We start from the raw sequence: 14,793 nt of genomic DNA, 5'->3' as shown, positions 1-14,793 counted from the left end.
TACTATTTGATCTCCCGGAAACTTGTTCAATATCTCGTCATTGATTAAAACAACATGGACACTTCTGGAACTAAAACAGAAATTTTACAAAATTTTTCATGCTCGGCAATGAATTCCTGCATGACATTTTCATTGAAAACTAAAGTGAAGTCCGATGACTCAGTAAAACATATTAAATTTTTCTCGAATTTTAATTTCTCCATTTGTTTCTTCAGGTTCAGTGCCGTTTCCTGCAGGAAGTAAAGTCATTGAATTAAATTAACTGTTTTTGCTACTCTGAATTTTCTGGATATAATTTAAGTCGCGCATGTTTTATGTCAGTTACAGCTTTTTGACATGTCTCCAATAATGATGAATTATTAAAATTTGCGTCGACAAATTTTGCTCTGTTGCAACGCTTGATAACATCTCGTCTAAAATCCCTACCAAAAGAAAGAAAAATTATAACATCTTTAAAATGGATTTGTAAACGCCTTGATTTTTTTCATTAGCTCTTCTTATGTCTAATCCAATTCTTCAACGGTGAGACAAACTGGCACTGCGGCAGTTACGATGCGTGTTCTAGTTGATCCGATCAACGGAAAAGCCTGCTTCTGAAATTAACGTGCTAGTGGCCGAGTTCTCCACAGACACGAGTACCCTTAACGTATTATTCAGTATAACACAATGTCACAAGATTGGCCCTTTGAATTACAGGTACAACTCATTTTTGCAAGATGAGTGGACTGGAGCATTGTGAAATAAAGTGCCTTGCTCAAAGACAACACACTGCCGGATATCGAACTCACAATCTTATGATTATGAGCTGAATATCGTAACCATTAAGCCACGCGCCTCCACACGTTGAGACAAGATAAACAAGGTCAGCTCCAATGATACAAGTTTCATATTCTTTTGTTTCAGTCACTTGACTGCGGCCATGCAGGAGCACTGCCTTTAGTCGAACAAATCGACCCCAGGACTTATTCTTTGTAAACCTAGTACTTATTCTATCGATCTCTTATGCCGAACGTCTATGTTACGGGGACGTAAACACACCAACATCGGTTTTCAAGCGATGGTGGGGGACAAACACAGACACACAAACATATATATTACACCTAGAAAGTTCCCCTCCGAGGTGTAAGTCCGGGCAAGGTTGTTTGTGGAAGACCAGCAGTCGCCCATGCAAACCAGCCTACCCTCTCCATGCCACCGATGTTATCCAAGGGAAAGGCAAAGGCTGATTGATGCAGCTTGACACTAGTGATGTTGCAACTCATTTCTACAACTGAGTGATCTGGAGCAACGTGAAATAAAGTGTCTTGCTCAAGAACACAACACACAGCCAGGTCCAGGAACCAAACTCACTACCTCATGATTGTGATCCCGACGCCTAACCATTGAGCTATGCACCTTCATTGCTGTAAAAACGCTTCTTTTAGCTTTTATTTGTTTGTTATTAGCCTGCGACCATGCTGGAGTTCCGCCTCGAAGAATTTTTAGTCGAATGAATCAACTCCGGTACTTATTCTGTGAAGCCTTGCACTTATTCATTCGATCTTTTACCGAAATGGTAAGGTACGAGGACATAAACATACCTACACCGGTTCTCAAGCGGTGTTGGGCGTCAAACAGACATAAAGATACGCGTGCGTGCGCACCCCCCCCCCCCCAGACTTTTTTCAGTTTCTGTTTACGAAATTCACTCGCAAGGCTTTGGTCGGTCCGAGGCTATAGTAGAAAACACTTACCCAAGGTGCTACACAGTGGGACTGAACTTAGAACCGTGTGGTTGAGAAGCAAGCTTCTTTATTTTATGATATTGGCTATTACAGCCTTACACAGAGGGGACAGCATATGGTGGGGATTAAAAAAAAAAAAAAACGAATGACAAGGATAAATTAGATATAATGAAAAATGAAATGAAGCCGTTCGGCTCCACCTCCGACCGACTTCATTGAACCTGTTATTAGACCTTTTTTTTTAAAAACCACTAGTTTACAATACCATTAGTAACACCATTAACAGCTAATTTCCATTCTTCCGAAAGATGTTTGTATTATATTTCTTTAAAAAAATCATAAAAGTTTACTCGTTCTAGCATTGTGCTGGTGTCTATTTTCTCGACCCATTACCCATAGTGATAGTTTTCCTCAGTCCCTCAATCTCAAAAGAAACTCTGGGTCTGCCACCACACAGCGAATGTACTCGGGCAACCCCATTACTCCTGTTACATCCACTTTTATCACTGTCCCACGAGTCTATCACATTATACAGTTCTTCATTGTCTCCGCTGTACAGTAAAACTTGGGGCTCCTGTGTGCTTGTCTTTATGTCAGGTGGGGCATGGAGAGGGTTGGTGTCTCTGAGAAAAGTTTGGGATAAAGTGGGTGTAGGTAGGAGTCGGTTGAATGTGAGACGGGGGTCATGTACAATGTGTGCTTTTTTTCTTTTTTTCCCAGCCGTTTCCTATCTGTTTTTTTCCTCATTCATCTCTTCTTCGACGCGATTACTGGTTTTCGTCGGTGGTGAAGTCACAATTTCCTTCTCACTCTCGTGTTTCTCTAGCCTTCGCGGATCGTGGAGGACAGTCCTCACTAATGTGGCCTGAAAGTCCACATTTATAGCACCGCGGGATCCTTCCTTCCACTAACTGAATGTTACCTCTCCGACTGTGATGGTCTCGACCATGTTTTCGATGTCTTCCGGGACTGCCTGTATTATTATGTCTAGGCTTTGCCCTTGCCAGTTCCTGTGGGATGTTCTGGTGGCCTGTAGGACCACTACTCTCTTCTCCATGCCCAGCAGTATGGCAGCTACACCAACTTCTGGGCGGGGTGTCTCCCAAAGTATACGGGTCGAAGCACCACTTCATCTGTTTTTAACGGTGTTGCTGAATGCAGCCTGGCAGTAGCTACCTCCTGAAACTGCACCTCTATTGGTCCATACTTTCTTCCCCTGGCAAGGTAGGAAATCTCTTGCCAGATTGGTTTAAGTGCCTTTTCAGCTTGAGCCGTCGACATGACTTCAATTTTTCCCGCTTGTTACCGAGTACGTCCTGTAAATTATAGTTTTCCATTTTTTTCTTTTAAGTCTTCTTCCGGACGGCGGGTGGGGGGGGGGTTTACTTTCACTTCGTTCCCCTCCCTTTTAATCATTTCTTTGAATTTACTCAATTCCTCCACAGACACGCCTTTGCCGCCTCTGCACAATTCCTTGTCTCCATTACCTCGTCAATTCTTTTCACCAACTCTTCCCCAGACGACACAAAGTCTGAAGAAGAACCCAAACCCTCGCGCTCCACCACACACTCACAACGCTCCCCCATCAAACAAGAGGGAGGACGTCGCACACCACCGCTGCAAGACAGCCAAACACACGTGTTCCACACAAAGACAGCAGGTTCAACAACAATCAATAAATCGGAAGCAAGCTTCTTACCACACAGCTATGTCTGCGCCTTTCCTGTCGACTTATTTTTAATAATTTGTATTACAGGAACTTTAAATTTCAAAGACCTCAACTATTTCATATTAGCCGTATTAGTGCTGCCACGGGTTGACAATTACTCGAAATGGATTTATTTTCTTATAAAACCAGTCGAAGTTTTTCGAATTGTGCTGTGGAATGGAACCAATAATTTCAGGAATCCCTAATACATTTCTGCCATCCTCTAAAAGCCCTTTTCAAATGCTCTAAATGCCTAGACTCTGCAAGATTTCAGTAAAGATAAAGCAAACAAGCAAGTCTTTTGTAGTCGATGTGGTATCACAAACACGTGGCGATTCTCCATTGTCTGATAGTGTTCGCTATCAGCCTTTCCTAAATTCATTTCCATTGAAGCTTCTTTTTAAGTAGCACAAATGTCATCATTAGCAATTTCCATTCCATGATGTATTTCGCGGAATATGATGAAATGAAGCTCTCAGATAGAAGCGCTCTTGAACTTTTGTCCAAACAAAATATATGCATCATAATGGAGTGGGTGTTATTTTTCTTTCATTCTACATTTCGTTGTACAATGCTCATCTGTAATTCCTTGGGAAACCAAGAGAGTAGATACAATTATGTGCTTTGGACAATGTAAGCGATACATGCTTCACTTTCAGCCGTTAACTAAGAGTTCAGTTTCTTTCTTTTTTGTTTCTCAGTAATCTATTTAGTTCCTTCGTCATCAATGAAACACATTGTTGTTTGAACAGGCTGATATGAACCATGTAGCTTAAACCCCAACATATTTCATGTGACTTCGGATGCTGAATCAGAGAAAACAGCAGCTTTTAATATAATTATCACTTTCATTTGATTTGCTTCTTGTTTCTCAACATCCATTCCCCTAGAAATTATCACTGCGATCAATGGCCATCATAAAAATATCTACTGAAAAATATTTTTGCTGATCAAACAGTTGTACATACTTCTTCAACACAATGACCATAATATTTCACACTGAAATACAAAAAATATGAAACGACTGTCAGATTATCGAAATACACTTTTGATTTGCTGAAATTTGAACCAATAATTCATTATATTCCAGCCTCTATGATGCGAAGAATTCTTTGGATATTATTTTTGATATTTACCATCAACCTGTGTGGAACAGTTTGGTTATCTCTCATCATTGACCGTGCAGCATAGTTTTATATAGTCTTAGCTGCGTTTCTGCTGATACCAACCTATCCTCTTTTGCATGTAACTTATAAACCTTTCTTTAATACGATCAACACACGGAAAAGAGGTAGGATGCATCTCTCAAACTCTACACTCCACGTCTGCCCTATGACTTCTTTTCCACTGTATCATTTAAGGAATCCTTAAATTTCGCAGAGAAGACTGTTCATTAAATCTGGTTCATTAGCGATTGTTTGTACCGAATACAACAAAATTTCTTACCAGTTCTAATTTCACGTGAAAGTAATAACGAAACTCAATTTTCCTAACTTTCATTCAATTGCTATAGTTTCCATACTAGCTGTGTGGTGAGAAGTTTGCTTCCCAGCTACATGGTTCCGGGATCAGTCCCACTGCATGTCACCTCGGGCAAGTGTCTTCTACTATAGCCTCAGTCCTAGCAAAGCCTTGTGAGTGGATTTGGTAGACGAAAACTGAAAGAAACCCATCATATATAAGTACCCAGTACACTGCAAAGTGGTTGGCATTAGGAAGGGCATCCAGCTGTAGAAACCGAGCCAAAACAGGCTATGGAACCTTGTGCGGCCCCTGGTCTTGCCAGTTCCTATGAACCCGTCCAACCTATACCAGCATGGAAAACGAGCGTTAAATGATGATGACATGTCTGTGTGTCCTCGTGTCTGTTTGCCCTACCACTCCACGATTGACAACCGTGTTGGGGTGTTTATGTCCCTGTAATTTAAGAGTTGATTCGGCAAAAAAAAAAAAAAAAAAAAAAAAAAAAAAAGAAGTACCAGACTTTCAAAAAAAAGTAGTGGGGGTTGATTTATTTGACTTATAATTCTTCAAGGCGTTACCCCAGTATGGCCACAGTCTAATGTCTGCAACAAGTAAAAGATGAAAGATTCACGAGGGGTAACACTATAAGACTATGATTTAACCGACATTAACCGCGATGTCATAAATAGCTTGAGACGATTCGGCGGTAAACTGATTTTGGTTAGATCTTATCCACTACAGTCTAATTCCTTCAATTTTAGAATAAATATCATCGTAATATTTTGGGGCCTGTAGGGCCGAACAAGTAAAAGAATCTGAAAGCATTTCACGTACTACGTGTAATAATAAATAAAATTAATAAGTCATTTTGTGTGAATTTGTCTTAGATTTTGTGGCCACATCGCATGTTAAAGTATCTTTCCATTCCCTATCATTAAATGGCAAAGGTATTGGAAACTGCTGCGGGTAATAATTTGGATGAATAGATTTTATTGCCTGAAGTGAATCCTCTATGAGACACCATTTACGTGGCCTAATAAGTCGTTTCGGTTACAGGGTTTCCAAATTATTAACAAGGCATATAATTACTGCGATTCCTTCTACAGTGGGTGGATTGCATCTTTGGACACTCAATCTATAAAATTGTTTATTTTCAAGAATATCCATTGAAAATTAGTGACTATTAACTGTATTCTTCGATATTATCCTAAAACAGTTACAAACTAGTTATCTTGTAACATCATTGCTTCAAATAATTCCATGAAACGTCTGTCTGGTGTGTTGAAGTACTTGAATCCTTTATGCCCGTCGATATGCCGTAACACATTTCAGCAAAACTCGGTTCTTGATTTCCAGATCAACTTAAATTTATAGCTTGTCAATGAGACATTCAATCAATTTTATCAGAACAGATACCGTTTCTGTTTGAATTGAATACTTTAATAGTTCCCACTTCTGGAAATGTAAAAACCAAATCCCGTTTTGGAATGGATCAGAATCTGTTGATAGTATCACCCGTTTCTTACCACAGCTCAAATTGGACTTCGGGTATGTTTTTCAACAGCATGAAATCCTATTCTTTAACTAGATATTTCTATCACATTTTCAGCATTTAACATCCCATTGTTGTGTTCCAATCCCTATTCCTTCAATTTCATCAATCCTCTTGTGTTTGGAAACAATCTCTCTCGATTCCTTTGTTGTTTAAAGCAACTACTGAAGTCTTTTATCCTTTTTTGCAGTTCTTTACAAGGCCTCTCCTACTTTTGCCTATTTTTCCCTTTATGGTTTTTGATCTATAATTTCATTTACCTTTGCATTAGTCATTCCTCTTCTGTTAAATTCTCACATTTTTCCCCTTTGAATATCTACCCAGGAATTGTAAGCTACGATAGACACTCCCTTTCGTTCGTACCGCTTTTCTTTTCAGTTGTTGCCATTGTTATATTCTCCCTATTTTTCCACATTGTTATTCATAAAATAATATCTCCCGCACCGAAATTGAGAAAGACGTAACTTTCTGTTTACGGTGATTAAAAAAATTAAATACAGAAAAGTCAAAGCATTAACTGCAACTTAGGAAATGGATAGCTTTGACATTTCTATGTATAGATGTGTGTATGTGTGTGTGCGAGCGAGCGAACGTGATATTATTGAAAAGTCTATTCTGCATACAAAACCAAAAGAAACTAACAATGAAATATTTATTAGTTCCATTCTCCTTACAAAATTAATGAAGACGATATATCAACATGGCAAAAATAAAATATAGAAATTTGAAAGCTTACATTGAAATTTAACATGTATTGTATTCTTATTTCTATTTCTTCAGATTTATCAATCGTCTTTGCGCAAGTAATATTATTGGATATTTCATATATACGCGTGGCTGTACGATAAGAACCTTGCTTCTACACCACATGGTTCCGGGTTCGGTCTCACTACGTGGCGCCTTGGGCAAGTGTCTTCTGTTATAGCCAACCAAAGCCTTGTGAGTGGATTTGGTAGACGGAAACTGAAAGACCATCGAATATATAGACGTGTATATGTATATATGTATGTGTGTGTTTTTGTCCCGCATTCACTGCTTGACAACCAGTGTTGGTGTGTTTACGTCCCCGTAACTAAGGGGATCGGCAAACGCGACCGATATGATGAGTATTAGGCTTTAAAAAGTTCAGGGATCGATTTGTTCGGCTAAAATCCTTGAAGGTGGTGCTCCAGCATGGTCGTAGTCAAATGACAGACAAGTGAAACAATATAGGTATACATACGTACATCCATACATATATACAAGCATACATGTATGTCTTTCTCTCTCTTTCCTTCTGTGTACACACATACACACACACGACAAATCGCGGATTTGGCGTGGGAGATTATTCATCGAAAACACGATGAGTACTATCTCCACCTTGGAGCCACAACTATCAGCCTCGTTAAATAACTGGTTAATCTTCAGATGAATTAACTGAAGAAGCCTTTTATTCACGATCGTAGTGATTTTCAACTGAAACTTGAATTTAGCATGCAGAGAGTTACTACAAACAACATGGCTGGACACAACAACACACTCGAGGAACAGAACGAAAGCAACAGCTCACCAGGTAAACAAATTCTTTCTAGCTGTAGTTATAGCAGAAACCGTAACTACAAAACTCATTTCTCTTTGAGTTACGAATTGAATGATATATTTAACTGCTACAATAAAAGTGAAACAAGACCCCACTGTTGGCCCGTATGAAACAATGGAAATCATATTGGGACGATCTGCATCCAGAATTAAATCATTTTACTGCGAAGCAACTGCGCCAACCAGCAACATTTGTAGAACATAGAAAGGTTAGTAACTGTAACTTTATTAAAAAAAAAAAAAATTAACGTTCTTTCAAGCTCTATAAACAAAAACGTGACTGATGTAAGACCACCACATGGTTTCGCAGCTAGCGACATTCCAACAGATTCCATAGTGCCTGCCAGCCAAACTACATTACTGGCTCAAGTAACTGACCACTGTCCCCCTGATACGACTATGGTAAATAGCAACGATTATTATTATTGTAGTAGCAGTCAGGATTATATTCCGATGAAATGTGCCCTTAGTGAAATTTTCCGAGAAAAAGTAACTTTGGCTTTGAAGGACTCTCTCGAGAATAGAGAACTCTCGACTAAAGTAAGTAAAAAAAACCACCAGATACAGTATTAATAGCTGTTAAAATTGGTGATGAGTATTTACAACAGTGTGATGAACCCATATACTAGCAGATTAACGCCTGTCTATACGCTCTGGCCACTACTGTAAAACAGTACATAAATGATATTCAAAAAGTAAACAAAACCGAAATAAGAAAATACCATCATGGGGTTTGAAGACAGAAAAAAAGATAACTGGTTTACGGAAGTCCATCAGTCATGTAATGATGCTTATTGCGTGCAAACAAGCAAATCACTATACGTCCTACCAACAGAAAGTAAAGAAGGAGATAGAAATGATGTTTGGAGACAGCGAAAAGTGGACACTCACTTGCAAACTGATTACCCCCAAGCAGGAGCTGAAAGCTGTCAGTGAAAAACTCCAACATCAGAAGAAAATAACCGAGAGAAGAATAAACAAAACAATTTAACCGCAACCAGGTAGCAATATACAGTGACATGGGAGGAAGAGCGATAAATATTACGGAAACTCCTTAACGAGAAGACACTCCTTCTAGAAGAAAATCTGGAGTGAAGAGAAGGAATTTAACCAAGATGCTCTGAGGCTAGAAGAAATCCGAAAAAGTTATTGCTCCTGCGTTACATCCCAGAAACTCCAGGATAGAAAAGCACTTTGAAGAGACTTGATTGTTGTATATTGGTATAAGAAGCTAACATTCTACGGACTGTACCTTATCGGACTGTACCAGCACGCTTTCATTGGGAACAGTAGCATACCACACTGGCTAGATCTGGCAGAAACAAAATTAATCCCCAACTACAGAATCACCCACATGGCAAAAAACTACCGGCCATTTGCATGGCAGATCACAATGTATAAGATATATACAGCATGTTTAAACCTGTTCCTCCAAGACTATAGTGAAACAAAAAACATTATCACAGCATAACAAGCAGCTGGGAAGAAGAGAGTCTTAAACTCTGGGATGCCACCTCATAACTTGACACTAAAGCTAGGTGCTTCCATTATGTTGCTTAAGAATCTTGACCCACCTCGCCTCTGTAATGGAACTTGCTTAATTGTTACTTCCATGAAGCCTCATGTCCTACAAGCAACAATCATAACATGTAGTCACAAGGGCGAAGATGTTTTTATTTCAAAAATTCCTCTCATACCTACAGATGTTCCATTTGAATTCAAGACGCTCCAGTTTCAAGTCAAACTAAATTTTGGTATTTCAATTAACAAATCTCAAGGTCAATACCCCAAGGTAGTCGGACTTCATCTCTCTACATGCATCTCCCACGACCAACACTGTGTTGCTTGCTCACGAGCTGAAAGTAGCAACAATTTATTCATTTGGACACCACCAACAAATTTCACAATGAATATTGTTTACCCTGAGGTGCTTCAAGAATGACAGATTTTCAGCTCTAAATTCTATTCACATTACAATTTAGATATTTAAAAAATAAAATATAAATATTTGGAACACTCTGCCATGGGATACACCTAATGTTAAAGAAGATGATGCCACTTGTTATTAACACCACCGTTCTCTCTGGATGTGGAAAAGGAGGAGGTTTTCATACCTAGGATTCCTCTCATTCCGTCGAGAGCAAAAATTCCTTTTTCATTCAGAAGACTGCAATTTCTTATTCATATCAGCTTTGCGATGTCTATCAATATATCCCAGAGACAAATGGAGAACAGCCGAAATTTATTCAAGTGAGAAGGTGCAAAGTTAAAACTGACGCCACCAACGGAGGTGACAACAAACAAGGAACTGACGACAGTGGTGTGCAGAACCCTGTCACTATTAGCTAGAAAGATAGCAATGGCGATAGACGTTGAAGAATGTCTGAATAAGTTGAGCGATAAAGTCGAATTTTCCTGTAGAGGCAGGAAATTTGGAACGGTGGAGGTGCGCTTCTCGACTTTCAGCTGCCTTACAACCTCCGCAACACTTTCGCGTTTCGCTACTGCTGCGTAACTGCCGGCACGCACTTGCTCTTCCTCCATTGTAGCTTTTTCCCCCCACTAGGAGAGAAAAACCACGAAGCAAAAGCAAAACAATCTTACAATTCAAACAAGCAACAGGCACCCCGCTAGGGAGGATCTTCAACAAAGGATAACTATCCGTAACACAAAATTTCAAAAACTTCGGCTTAAACCTTGTTAACCATCTTAAGACAACTGGATTGCTGATAATTAGAGATATTATTTTTTTTTTTTTACCCACAGGGGGGGGGGGGGCTCACACAGACGGGACAATACAATACATGCTGAGACATATAACAATTAAAAATATGAATGAAAATGTTCCACCTACCTTATCTCAGCAGCATCGCTTACTTCTTCCCTTCCTTTTAAATCCAGTTCCCGTTTACTCCCTCGAATCTCTTCCCCCGTTCCTCATTATATATACAGTCCATCACACTATGTATGCAGAATGTTAGTGGGAACAGTCTAAAAATTCATGTGATATTTGTGATTTATAATTTACAATGATCGTTAACTTATACATAGAAGGTTAATAGGTTCGAATGCGACGCTAAACTCGTGAATTACTAAGATGCCAAAGTATAAAGAATTTAACGCCTAAACTCTAAGTTGATCAAGTCTAACCAAAGTGGAAGAATTCATTATTTTATTAAGGTAAGTCGACGTTCATAGGATCGAATTCTATCCTTTCTACTTTTTAAAAAACTTAAATGTAGCTAAATATTTATGCCTACATGCAATTATAACTCACACCTTCCAGTATACGTTTTATATGGGTTGGTTTCCGTTATGATCGACCAGTCTAATGTAAATTCCTAATCTCGCATTTTTGATTTGTCAATATATGTAGCCAGCGCTGTTGCATTTTTGTTCCTGAGTTCAATGATGAGCTGATGTGTCCTCTCTAGTTTTGAAATTTGTGGTACTTCCTATGTAATCTTTCTTAGGTTGATTGGCAGTTAAGACCTCAGTCTTGTATACTACCTTGTTCCTTAGACTGGAACTCCCTAATGAACATAAATTGCGGTTCTGACAATTGCAGGCTTTATTTCGGTTGTTCATCCCTGTGCGTTCTTTATCTATGTTATTATTAATCCTACTCGTATTGGGGCTACCTATATTCCCGTAATTCCCAAGCTTAAATCTATTGTTCCCTGTGATTATCGATCCTAAATTTATGGTCCTATGTGCCATAAATACCGTTCTATCTTTAATAGATCCTGTCTAAAACTTTCATACTCAACTACGCCTAGTTTAGGATCGATAATATCTTTAATTATCAGCAATCCAACTGTCTTATATAGTTAACCAGGTTTAACCCGAAATTTGAGCCCTCGTTTTATTTTATTCTTACAAATATTTAAAATTTTATTTCATTCGTACAAATGTTTTACCTCACAAATTCTTCCACTTCACAAAGCTTTTCTATATCCTTGCGAACTTTTTTTTAAATTACTGTAGCATTAAAAATAAAAAAATACTAGAACATCTTTTAAAAAATATATAACACTGCTCGCTACGACTTCAAGTTCTGTAAGTAAGAGATATTTTAAGCTTTCTTAATTTTTAAACTATTTAAATCGAGTTATTTGTACCTCTGATGAGAGAAATGCGACCATTTGTATCGGCCGGAAAACTCGCCCAATACAAACGCATTCCTCGAAACGAACGTAAGGTTTTGTAATACTGCTTTTTTTTTTTTGGTGTGGAGGAGGGGGGGGTTGTAATATTGGAGCGCTTGAAACCTAACATCTCAATGAATATCTTATGTTATGTGTTTTGTATTCTCGAGATAAAGGAACTTGATCTATGAAAATCTGTCATCCACTTTGATTTTTGTTATATTTTGCTCATATTGAGCGCTAATTAGATGAGCTGGCAGAATCGTAAGCACGCCGGACGAAATGCTGAGCGGCATTTCGTCCGGCGTGCTTACGATTCTGCCAGCTCATTGCCTTCTATGTACGAAATATTATTTTCTAATCTAGGCATAAGGCCCGAAATTTTTGGGGTGGAGGGGCCAGACGATGAGATCGACCCCAGTACTCAACTGGTACTTAATTTATCTACCCCGGAAAGATAAAAGTTTAAGTCGACTTCGGCGGAATTTAAACTCAGAACGTAGCGGCAGACGAAACACCGCTAAGCATTTCGCCCGGCCTGCTAACGATTCTTATTTCTTTATTGCCCTCAAGGGGCTAAACACAGAGGGGACAAACAAGGACAAACAAAGGTATTAAGTCGATTACATCGACCCAGTGCGTAACTGGTACTTAATTTATCGACCCCGAAAGGATGAAAGGCAAAGTCGACCTCGGCGGAATTTGAACTCAGAACGTAACGGCAGACGAAACACCGCTAAGCATTTCGCCCGGCGTGCTAACGATTCTGCCAGCTCGCCGCTTTCTATGTAGGACATATTAAAAGTGATATAGACTGAGAGCATGAAATTAGTCCAGCATGGCCGCAGTCAAATGACTGAAACAAGTAAAAGAATAAATGAGGAAATGAGTAGGGTTCGAATCCTGCTGTGAGGAAAGAGAGAGAAGCAACGTGATAAAGTTTATCATTCTGGAGCAGTCGGTGAAAGGAAGTGCTGTTTGGAAAATGTGAAGAACCCAGAGGTGCGTAAGTTTTGAGGGAAAAGATGAGCTTCTGTTCCTACTCGAAGCGGGTGGTAGAAAATCCGCTGCTGGATTTTCCCCAGTCGGATGTCTATGAACTGGTGAAGTTCATATATGTCGGGAACGCATTTGACTTGTGAAAAGGCATTCGAAAATTTCTCGCTTTAGCTGAAAAGTGTTAAAAAGCACTAAAGCCAGTCCAAAGCTAGTCCACAGCTCCCGCCCCACGAATTGCAAGGTACTTTTCTAGCTTCTTAGCTGTCTTCAGTATCAAATACGAAGAGAGGTATGTATGCATGCATATGTGTGTGTGTGTGTGTGTGTGTATGTGCGTGTATGTGTGTGCGTGAGTGATGGTATGTCTCGAAAATTGTGTGGATTGAATTCCTCGTTGGCAGTTTTCTAGTATGTCACTACTAATTTAAGTGGTCAAGTTTTTAACCTTATTTCGCAGTAGGCGTGACATTAGAATCCCGCAGGCGATGTTATAGCTCTTTCTGTCTTCTATATTATATGTATATGTATGTCTGTGTGTGCGTTGTATAAGGTCAATAGATATCAAATTGACTACAGAACGAACAAATTTTAATAAATATGGTTTGAGGAGTTAGTCCTTCGGAAGTTAGTCCTTCGGAAGTTAGTCCTTCATCAGAAAGAAAATAAAAAGTGAAATATTGGGAGAGGAAGGGAGATAGAAATTGTGAAAGTATAAAAGAAACATAATTGCAAAATATTTTTTAAATGATTTGGAAGGTCACAGGAGATTTGGAAGGTCACAGGAGATTTGGAAGGTCACAGGGGGAAGGCAAGGTGTTATAAACTTGAGAATTGCTGTTTTATGGAGCAGCTGAGAGGGGAGGAAATGTCAGATATGTAGATGCTAGTGTCAGAATATATCTGTATCTGAAAGGGGTCATAAGGGAGTGCATTTGTTTTGGTAAGTTGTATGTACGTGCATAGATGTGTGCAAGAATGGAAGTATGGCGGTGCTGGTTGGCGAGGTTATTGATGTGTAAGGATGTAAAAGCGTGTGAGAGTATGGAAATAGAGGTGTTGAATAGGATGGCAAAAGCAAGGTGGACGATGTTAATTATGTGTGAGCAAGTGGATAAACAAAAGCTTGTGGGGATAGAAAATTGCCTTTTCATTGCGTGCTGGTTTGAAGAAATAATAGGGAAGTGTAAGAGAGGTTCGAGATGTTAAATTTTGAAAGCGAGGAAAAACTGTTTGAGATGCTGAATTCCAAGTGAAAAGAAAATTCGAAAAATTAGTAAAAAATACAAAATACAAAAAGCCTGAAGAATGGTACAAACTGAGAAGAAAGTGAAATAAACTGGATGCAAGAATGTAAAAAGAAAAACGTAGTTACACATGTGCTACAAAGAAGAAGGAAGGAAAATGGCTGACGAAAATAGGAGAACAAAAGAGGTCATTTTTTAGAGAGGAGTGAACACAAGGAAAAAAAAGCGACAGAAGAATGTGAGTCGCGTCTGTGAGAGAAAGGTGTAAACTGGCTATAGAGTGAGTTATGGTGAAACAGAAGCGACAGGTATTATTGCAAGAAAGAAATGGACGTGTCAGTGGTGCGAATCAAAACAAGGAGTGCCGCAATCT

At 39.1% G+C, this 14,793-nt stretch overlaps 1 long non-coding RNA gene across 1 annotated transcript; it reads right to left on the bottom strand.

The window, feature by feature from the left end:
• Positions 1–2,527: 2,527 nt before the first annotated feature.
• On the bottom strand, positions 2,528–11,374 carry LOC149136877 (uncharacterized). The gene is made up of 2 exons (XR_016238209.1): positions 10,884–11,374; positions 2,528–4,431 (listed from the first exon to the last, which is right to left on the bottom strand). It is a non-coding gene; the product is annotated as an uncharacterized LOC149136877 (long non-coding RNA).
• Between the last annotated feature and the right edge of the window lie 3,419 nt (positions 11,375–14,793).

Source organism: Octopus bimaculoides, chromosome 2 (assembly GCF_046866305.1).
Source record: "Octopus bimaculoides isolate indiv1 chromosome 2, ASM4686630v1, whole genome shotgun sequence".
NCBI classification, from domain to species: domain Eukaryota; kingdom Metazoa; phylum Mollusca; class Cephalopoda; order Octopoda; family Octopodidae; genus Octopus; species Octopus bimaculoides.
Note: the sequence above shows the minus strand (reverse complement) of the source record. Positions and strands in the feature narration are given on the sequence as shown.